Below are 6,582 nucleotides of genomic sequence, written 5' to 3'. Positions count from 1 at the left end.
CTCTCTCTCTCTCTCTCTCTCTCTCTCTCTCTCTCTCTCTCTCTCTCTCTCTCTCTCTCTCTCTCTCTCTCTCTCTCTCTCTCTCTCTCTCTCTCTTTGAGACAGGGTTTCTCTGTGTAGCTTTTGTGGCTGTCCTGAAACTCGCTCTGTAGACCAGGCTGGCCTAGAATTCATAGAGATCTGCCTGCATCTGCCTCCCACCAAGTGCACGGGCTCCATGAGTAATTTGTAAATTGATGGAGCCTGGGGTCAGGACCTCCTAGAACTAAGTTTTGTCTCTCCATCTGCATTTTATTGTCTCACATTTTATTGTCTAGATTTTGTGTAATAAACAACAAACTGTACCATGTGAATCCATCTAGACCCAGGTTAGGAATCCTGAATCTTAGAAGGGTGAGAAGGCAATGGAATCTTTAAAAAAGAAATTGTTGGTTTTTTTTTTTTTTCTTAGGAAGAGTAGGTTTGGTCTGGGTAGCCTCTTAATAAACTACTTATGAGCTTCCTGGTGCCGCAGGGATTTTTGACAGATTGCGCACACTCACCGCTGATCAAGATCTCTGTACAAGGCACTTCCCTAAGTCATTAAGCCTGCAACACACATTCCACATACCAGCAAAGAAGGAAGGCCTGGATGCAGTTACCTGGATGCTGGCATGCAAAAAGGAGGGTGTGCCCCGTGTCCAGGGCTAGCAAGCAACATTTAGCTCATTCATTTATCAGATATTTATTTATGAGTACTTTTAGAGCCAAGGAGCGGTGCTTGCCCGCCAGAGGTCCAGGAGGTGCGGTGCGCAGAGACAAGAACTTCAGTTCCCTCTAGCACAGCTCTGAGACAAAGAGATGCGCCCCTGCAGCTCCCAGGGCTGAGGGCTCCGCCCGCGGCCCCCAGGGCTTCGGAGCGGCTGCTCCTCCACGGCTCGGCCAGAGGGGGCGCTGCAGCGCCGGCACTCGGCCCCGCCCGCCCCTGCGCCGCGCTCCTGTCGGGTCGGTTCGGCGCGGGCGGGCGGGGGGGCGGGCGAGCGGGCGGCGCCGCGGTGGTACGTTCCCCCAGCCGCCCGCCCCTCCTCCGCGGCCCTCCCCGCGGGTGGTAGGTGCCGGAAGTGCCGCCATTTTGGGGTGTTCTGCTCTGGCGGCAGCGGCAGAGGCGGCGGCGGCGGCGGGACGCGGAGGCTCCCCCGGGACTCGGCCTCAGCAGCGAGGCGGCGGCGGCTGCGGAGGCGCAGGCAGCAGCTGAGGCAGCGGCAGGCTCAGGTGCAGCCGCTGGTGAGTACGGCGGCCGCAGGATAACGGGCCGCGGGGTGGAGGGAGGGAAGAGGGAGGCTGGAGGGAGGCGCCGCGGGGTGGGTCCGGTTCGGGCGCTGCGGGTCACAGGGCCCTCCGGGCGCGGTCGCTCCCGGTTCCCCGCACCCCGGAGACCAGGCCGCCTACTGCTCGGGACTCGGGGCCCAGTCGCGTCCTCCCGGCGCGTGCCCCTGCTCCCCGGGAGACCCGCCCTCCTCGTGGCCTTGCCCGGGCTCCCTTGCCCTTTGCCTTCACTCTCCAGGCCCCGAGGGCTTGGTTCCAGCACGGCACCCGGGTCCTCCTCTGTGGGTCCGCTGTGTGAGCTTCCAGCTGTCTGCCCGAGACGCCTCTTCCGTGACCCTGTCGCCCCACGTGTTCTTGGTGCCCACCCCTGGGGTGCCCCAGATTCCCGCCCCTGGAAGGCAGTGCTTCTCTCCCAGCTCCGGAGCTCTCCCAGTTCTCGCACCGGATCCGCCTTGGCTCGCCCTCCCCCTTCCCCCCACATCAGGTGCTCTCCCAGGCAAGGCCTAGTAGCCGGGCTCGAATCTGCACCCAGGAGCGCGGACAGCCCTTGAATGCGCATTCTTCGCTAGGTACCAGGCTTTGGGTTTCAAGTCGGTTGGTGTCTTGGTTTGGTCGTTCCGGCAGGATGTTGTTTAATTCTCTTAGACCATTGCATGTGCTCTTAAAGAGCTTCTCGTAGGTTTAGGGACTGGTTCCCGGGTGGAAAGTGTGAGATTTGCCTGTTTAGCAAAGCGGAATCTTTCTGGTCCTTAGAGTTAATGCTGTATAAAGGCTGTTGATGAGTTTTAAAGTGCGTGGAGATAAAGGCTGTTGATGAGTTTTAAAGTGCGTGGAGGAACTTCACATTTAATTAAAAGGTCTCTTCGCAGTCTTCGATTCTGTGAGTTGAAGAGGTTTTAATCGCACTTTTTCACCTTTTCCACAGTTTCATTTTCTCTTTGAATCCTTAGTGTGTATGAAGGTATCTTCAATTGGACTTCTTTCTGGTTTTGGCATTAAAAAGTGTACTTGGAAAGTCACTGAGGTTAGAATGGACAAACTGCAGCTACACTGATTTAGTTTTCGTGTTTTAGCTTTATTGTGTGAGACCGTGGCTTCTGAAGCATGACTTTGGGAAGATTGAAGCCGTGTTTTTAGTAAAGCAAAGCTGGAATTCTCAGCTGTTGCTTTAGCCCTCAAACTTCTGGTTCCTTTTGGTCCCTTCTCAACCACCTGTTCTCTTAAGAATGGCTCTTGGCTCTAGAGCGTAGGTCTCCACTGCTGTCATTCATTCGGATTTTCTTTTCTTAAAGATCTGTTGCTAGGACGGGTTATCACAGAGAGCTGAGACTTCTTTTCTGATGCCCTCCAAAAGTAAAGTGACTTATTTGCTCGAGGTTATTATAGCAAGTGCTCTCTTTGTATGTTTTTGTTTTTTGAGATAGGGTTTCTCTGTCTACCTTTGCAGTCTGTTCTGGAACACTCTCTCTGTAGGCCAGGCTGGCCTCAAACTCACAGGCCTGCCTCTGCCTCCCGAGTGTTGGGATTGAAGGTGTGCACCACTATTGCTCAGTTTAGCACTGGTGCTTTTAAAAGACATTGTTTCTTTTTTTTTTTAAATTAAACACAGCAGCAGTTGCTATCATGAGTAATGGTGCTGCTGATTTGCCCTTAAAGATATGATGGAATGAGAAGGGCTCTGGGCTTGAAATTAGACTACATTATAAAAAATCCTTTTGCAATTGGTTAGTAGTTGGTCAGATCACTCTTTCATTATGATCTTTAGTTTATTTTAATTTTGAAAATTCTCTAGGAATTGGTGCCCGTCTCACGTGGTGTTAGCTCCAATTCCCTGTGAATGTACATGTGGGCTGATAGTGAAAATTGAAACCAGAATGATTTGTTTATTTTCCTTTTTTTCTTTTGGTTTATTATTTTTTGAGACAGGATTTTGCTGTGAAACCCTGGCTGTCGTAGAATTTTTTAGTCCAGGCTGGCTTCTAACTCGCAGAGATTCTCCTGCCTCAGCCTCCCAAGTGCTGGGACTAAAGGTGTTTGCCAACGTTGCCTGGCATATCATATCCCACCTCCCCAGGGTTTCCTCTCTGTAACTGCCTTGACTGCCTAAGAACTCACTCTGTAGACCAGGTTGGTCTTGAACTCACAGAGATCCTTCTGCCTCTGCCTCCCAAGTATTGGGAATAAAGGAATGCACCGCCACTGCCCAGCCCCATATGTTCTTTTTAATACAGAAGTTGCAGGTTCATTATGAAAGGTACAAGTAAGTCAATTAGGAAGAAATCTTAACTTTCTGTTTTGTTTTTTGAGACAGGATTTCTTTCTGTAGCTCCGACTGTCCTGGAATTCGCTCTTTACACCAGACTGGTCCCAAACTTAGAGACCCGCCTGCTTCTACCTCCCAGGTGCTAGGGTTAAAATCATGTGCCACCACTGCCTGGTTGAAATTTTACCCTTCAGAGGTTATGGTTAAATTTTGGTGGGTGAGTTTACAATTTTATACCTCCATCACCCCCTTAAAGATGGTGTTCCTGTGTAGTCCTGACTGGCCTACCTCCCAAGTGCTGGAATTATGGTGTATACCACCACATCTTCCAAAATTTGTCTTTATTATCTCCAGCTTTTCGTTGTTTGTTGTTTTTTGTGGTGTTGGGAAGGAAGCTCATGGCCTCCCACAGGTGATAGCCATGCTGTGTACCGCTGATTGCTGTCCTAGCCACATCCTTTTCTTTTTTCCTGGGGGCAGGGGCCTCATTTTCTGTAGGTCAGACTGGCCTTGAAATTCACGGCAGTTCTGCCTCAGCTGCCCAAGTACTGGGTTAGGGATGTGAGTCCCCTGGCCTGCCTTATATGTGGTAAAGAGGCATTTATTATTTACCATAGTAGGCTTATCCTGATCAGCTAGGTGATGGTTCCTTCTGACCTCCTGCCTCTATCTCCCAAGTGCTAGAATTACAGGAGTAATTAATTCACCAGGCAGTAATAGTTTTAAGCCTTACTAGTAGGCAGTAGGCTTGGTTTGTTTGTTTTTGTTTGATTGTTTTGGTTTTTTGAGACAGTTTCCCTGTAATAATCCTGGCTGTCTTTGAATCCATTTTGTAGACCTTGCTAGCTCTGAACTTACAGAGACCTTCCTGCTTCTGTCTCCCAGGTGCTGGGGTCAAAGGCAGGTACCATCACTGCCCACCTGGCTTGGTTGTTTTACCACCCACATTTTATTCTTAAGCATATGTTATTTCCCGGCTTGTGTGTACACCACATGTGTCTACTGCCCAGGGTTATCAGAAGAGGGTGTGGGGCTCCTAGGAGTTGGAGTTACAAATGGTTTTGAGCCACTGTGTAGGAACTGTGACTCAAACCCAGGTCCTCTAAGCCCCCAGACACAATTTAAATGCCTTGTATTTAATATTTTCTGCTCATGAGATAGGCTAGTAGATGCTCCAGTATAGGAGCAGAGAAATCCTCCTTTACTTAAAGAGTGGGTCAGAAGAGTAAGATGGGAATTAACAGAGACCTAACATTTGTTGTATATATGTCCATTGGGTGTTTTTTTTTTTTTAATGAAGATTAGGGCTCTGTTGCCAAATATAGACTGTGGGTACTAAATTTAGTGCCCCCCCCCTTTTACTGTACTGTAGCTTCTTTAACTCTGTTTTACTGGGAGACCTGACCTAATAAGGAACTAGGCTGTTACATGATAACGTGATAGCTTGGGGAAAAAACAACTGTCATACATACATGGGCTCCTCTGCCCAGGGATTTGGGTCTTCCTAACATAAAACTCTGTACTCTTGAAACCAGTGAGTAATCTTTCATCTGCCTTCTAAAAAAGTGCTTTATTGTAATACAATTCATATACCATAGAATTTATCCATTAGAAATACACAACTGAGTGGTTTTAAATTTGGTGTTACTGTTTTGTTGCTGTGTCATCTTTGCCATGTCTGTAGCCCTGGCCAGCCTCAAGCTTACTGTATAGATGAGGATGATCTGCCTTCGAATGCTGCTGCTACAGAAATACACCTGGCCTGTTCAAGTTTTCTTTTGTTTCTTTTGCTTATAGGTTGACCATCCCTTATCCTAAATGCTTGAGTCCATAGGTCCATATATGGTTTGAGGTTCAGGGTATTTGTTTTTTTCTGAGACAAGGTCTTCCTATGTTGCTCACACTGGTTGTGTCGACCAGGCTGGCCTCAAACTCAGAGATCTGCTTGCCTCTGCCTAATGCTGTGCACGTGTGTGTGTGTGTGTGTGTGTGTGTGTGTGTGTGAGAGAGAGAGAGAGAGAGAGAGAGAGAGAGAGAGAGAGAGAGAGAGAGAGAGAGAGAATATGAGTCTGTATGCCACATGTGTGCCAGTACCCATAGAAGCCAGAAGAGGGCATTGGATCCTCTGGAGCTAGAGTTACAGGCTGTTGTGAGCTATCTGATGTGGGTGCAGGGAACTGAACTAAACTCCTGCAGAGCAGGAAATGCTCTTAATTACAAAGTCATCATGTATCTCAGGCTAATCTTGAATCTGCTGTAAATATGATGGTGACCTTGAACGTCTGGTTCCCTGCTTCTACCTCCCAGATGCTATAATGTCAGAGGCGCATCACCACTTCAGATTTTTGTGGCATTGAGGATTGAATCAATACCCAGAGCTTTGTGTATGTAAAGCAAGTATTCCACAAACTGAGCAACATCACAAACCGACTCTGTCATTTTATAATCCCATCAGCAGTGATAAGCATTCCAGTTTTTATGTACTTTACAATACTTTTTTCTGTGATTTTGTTGAAAATTTGTACATGTATGTGTAGGTGTGTGCTTGACATGGTACAGTGTTGAAGCCAGAAGACAATTTTTGGGATCCAGTTTTTTCTTCTACTAAGAGGGTCCAGGAACTCGTGTCATCAGGCTTGGCAGTAAGCATTTTACCTGCTGAGTCATCTTGTTGGACTTTATGTTTTAGTAGCCACACTAATTTTGCTTTTATGATTTATTTTTGTTTATGTGTATGAGTATGTATCTGTGTATGACACATGTGTGTACCTGCCCATGGCAGGCAAAAAGAGGGTGCTGGATGCCCTGAAGCTGGAGTTAGAGTTGGTTGTGAGCTCTCTGTCCTGTGTAAGTAACTGGGAACCTAAGTTGGACTTTGGTCCTTTGGAAGAGCACAGAAAGCACCTTTAATTGCTAAGCCATTGCTTTAGCCCCCCCCTTTTTTTTTTTTTGGAAGAGCACAGAAAGCACCTTTAATTGCTAAGCCATTGCTTTAGCCCCCCCCTTTTTTTTTT

The 6,582-nt window shown here is 48.0% G+C and overlaps 1 protein-coding gene across 13 annotated transcripts in view; it reads left to right on the top strand.

The window, feature by feature from the left end:
• The first annotated feature begins 905 nt into the window (after nt 1-905).
• Nucleotides 906-6,582, top strand: part of Celf1 (CUGBP Elav-like family member 1) — a 68,345-nt gene continuing 62,668 nt past the window's right edge. For 7 of the 13 annotated variants that reach the window (XM_050124206.1, XM_050124205.1, XM_050124211.1 and 4 more), the window contains exon 1: nt 1,859-1,874. The gene's annotated coding sequence lies outside the window, so the exon portion shown is untranslated. Of the gene's footprint in view, nt 1,264-1,857; nt 1,875-6,582 lie in introns of those variants that run through there. The other 6 variants (XM_050124212.1, XM_050124214.1, XM_050124213.1 and 3 more) reach the window with 4 other exon arrangements.

The sequence above is a fragment of the Alexandromys fortis genome, unplaced genomic scaffold (assembly GCF_014885135.2).
Source record: "Alexandromys fortis isolate MF-2015 unplaced genomic scaffold, M_Fortis_MF-2015_v1.1 scaffold_222, whole genome shotgun sequence".
Classification (NCBI taxonomy): Eukaryota; Metazoa; Chordata; class Mammalia; order Rodentia; family Cricetidae; genus Alexandromys; species Alexandromys fortis.
Note: the sequence above shows the minus strand (reverse complement) of the source record. Positions and strands in the feature narration are given on the sequence as shown.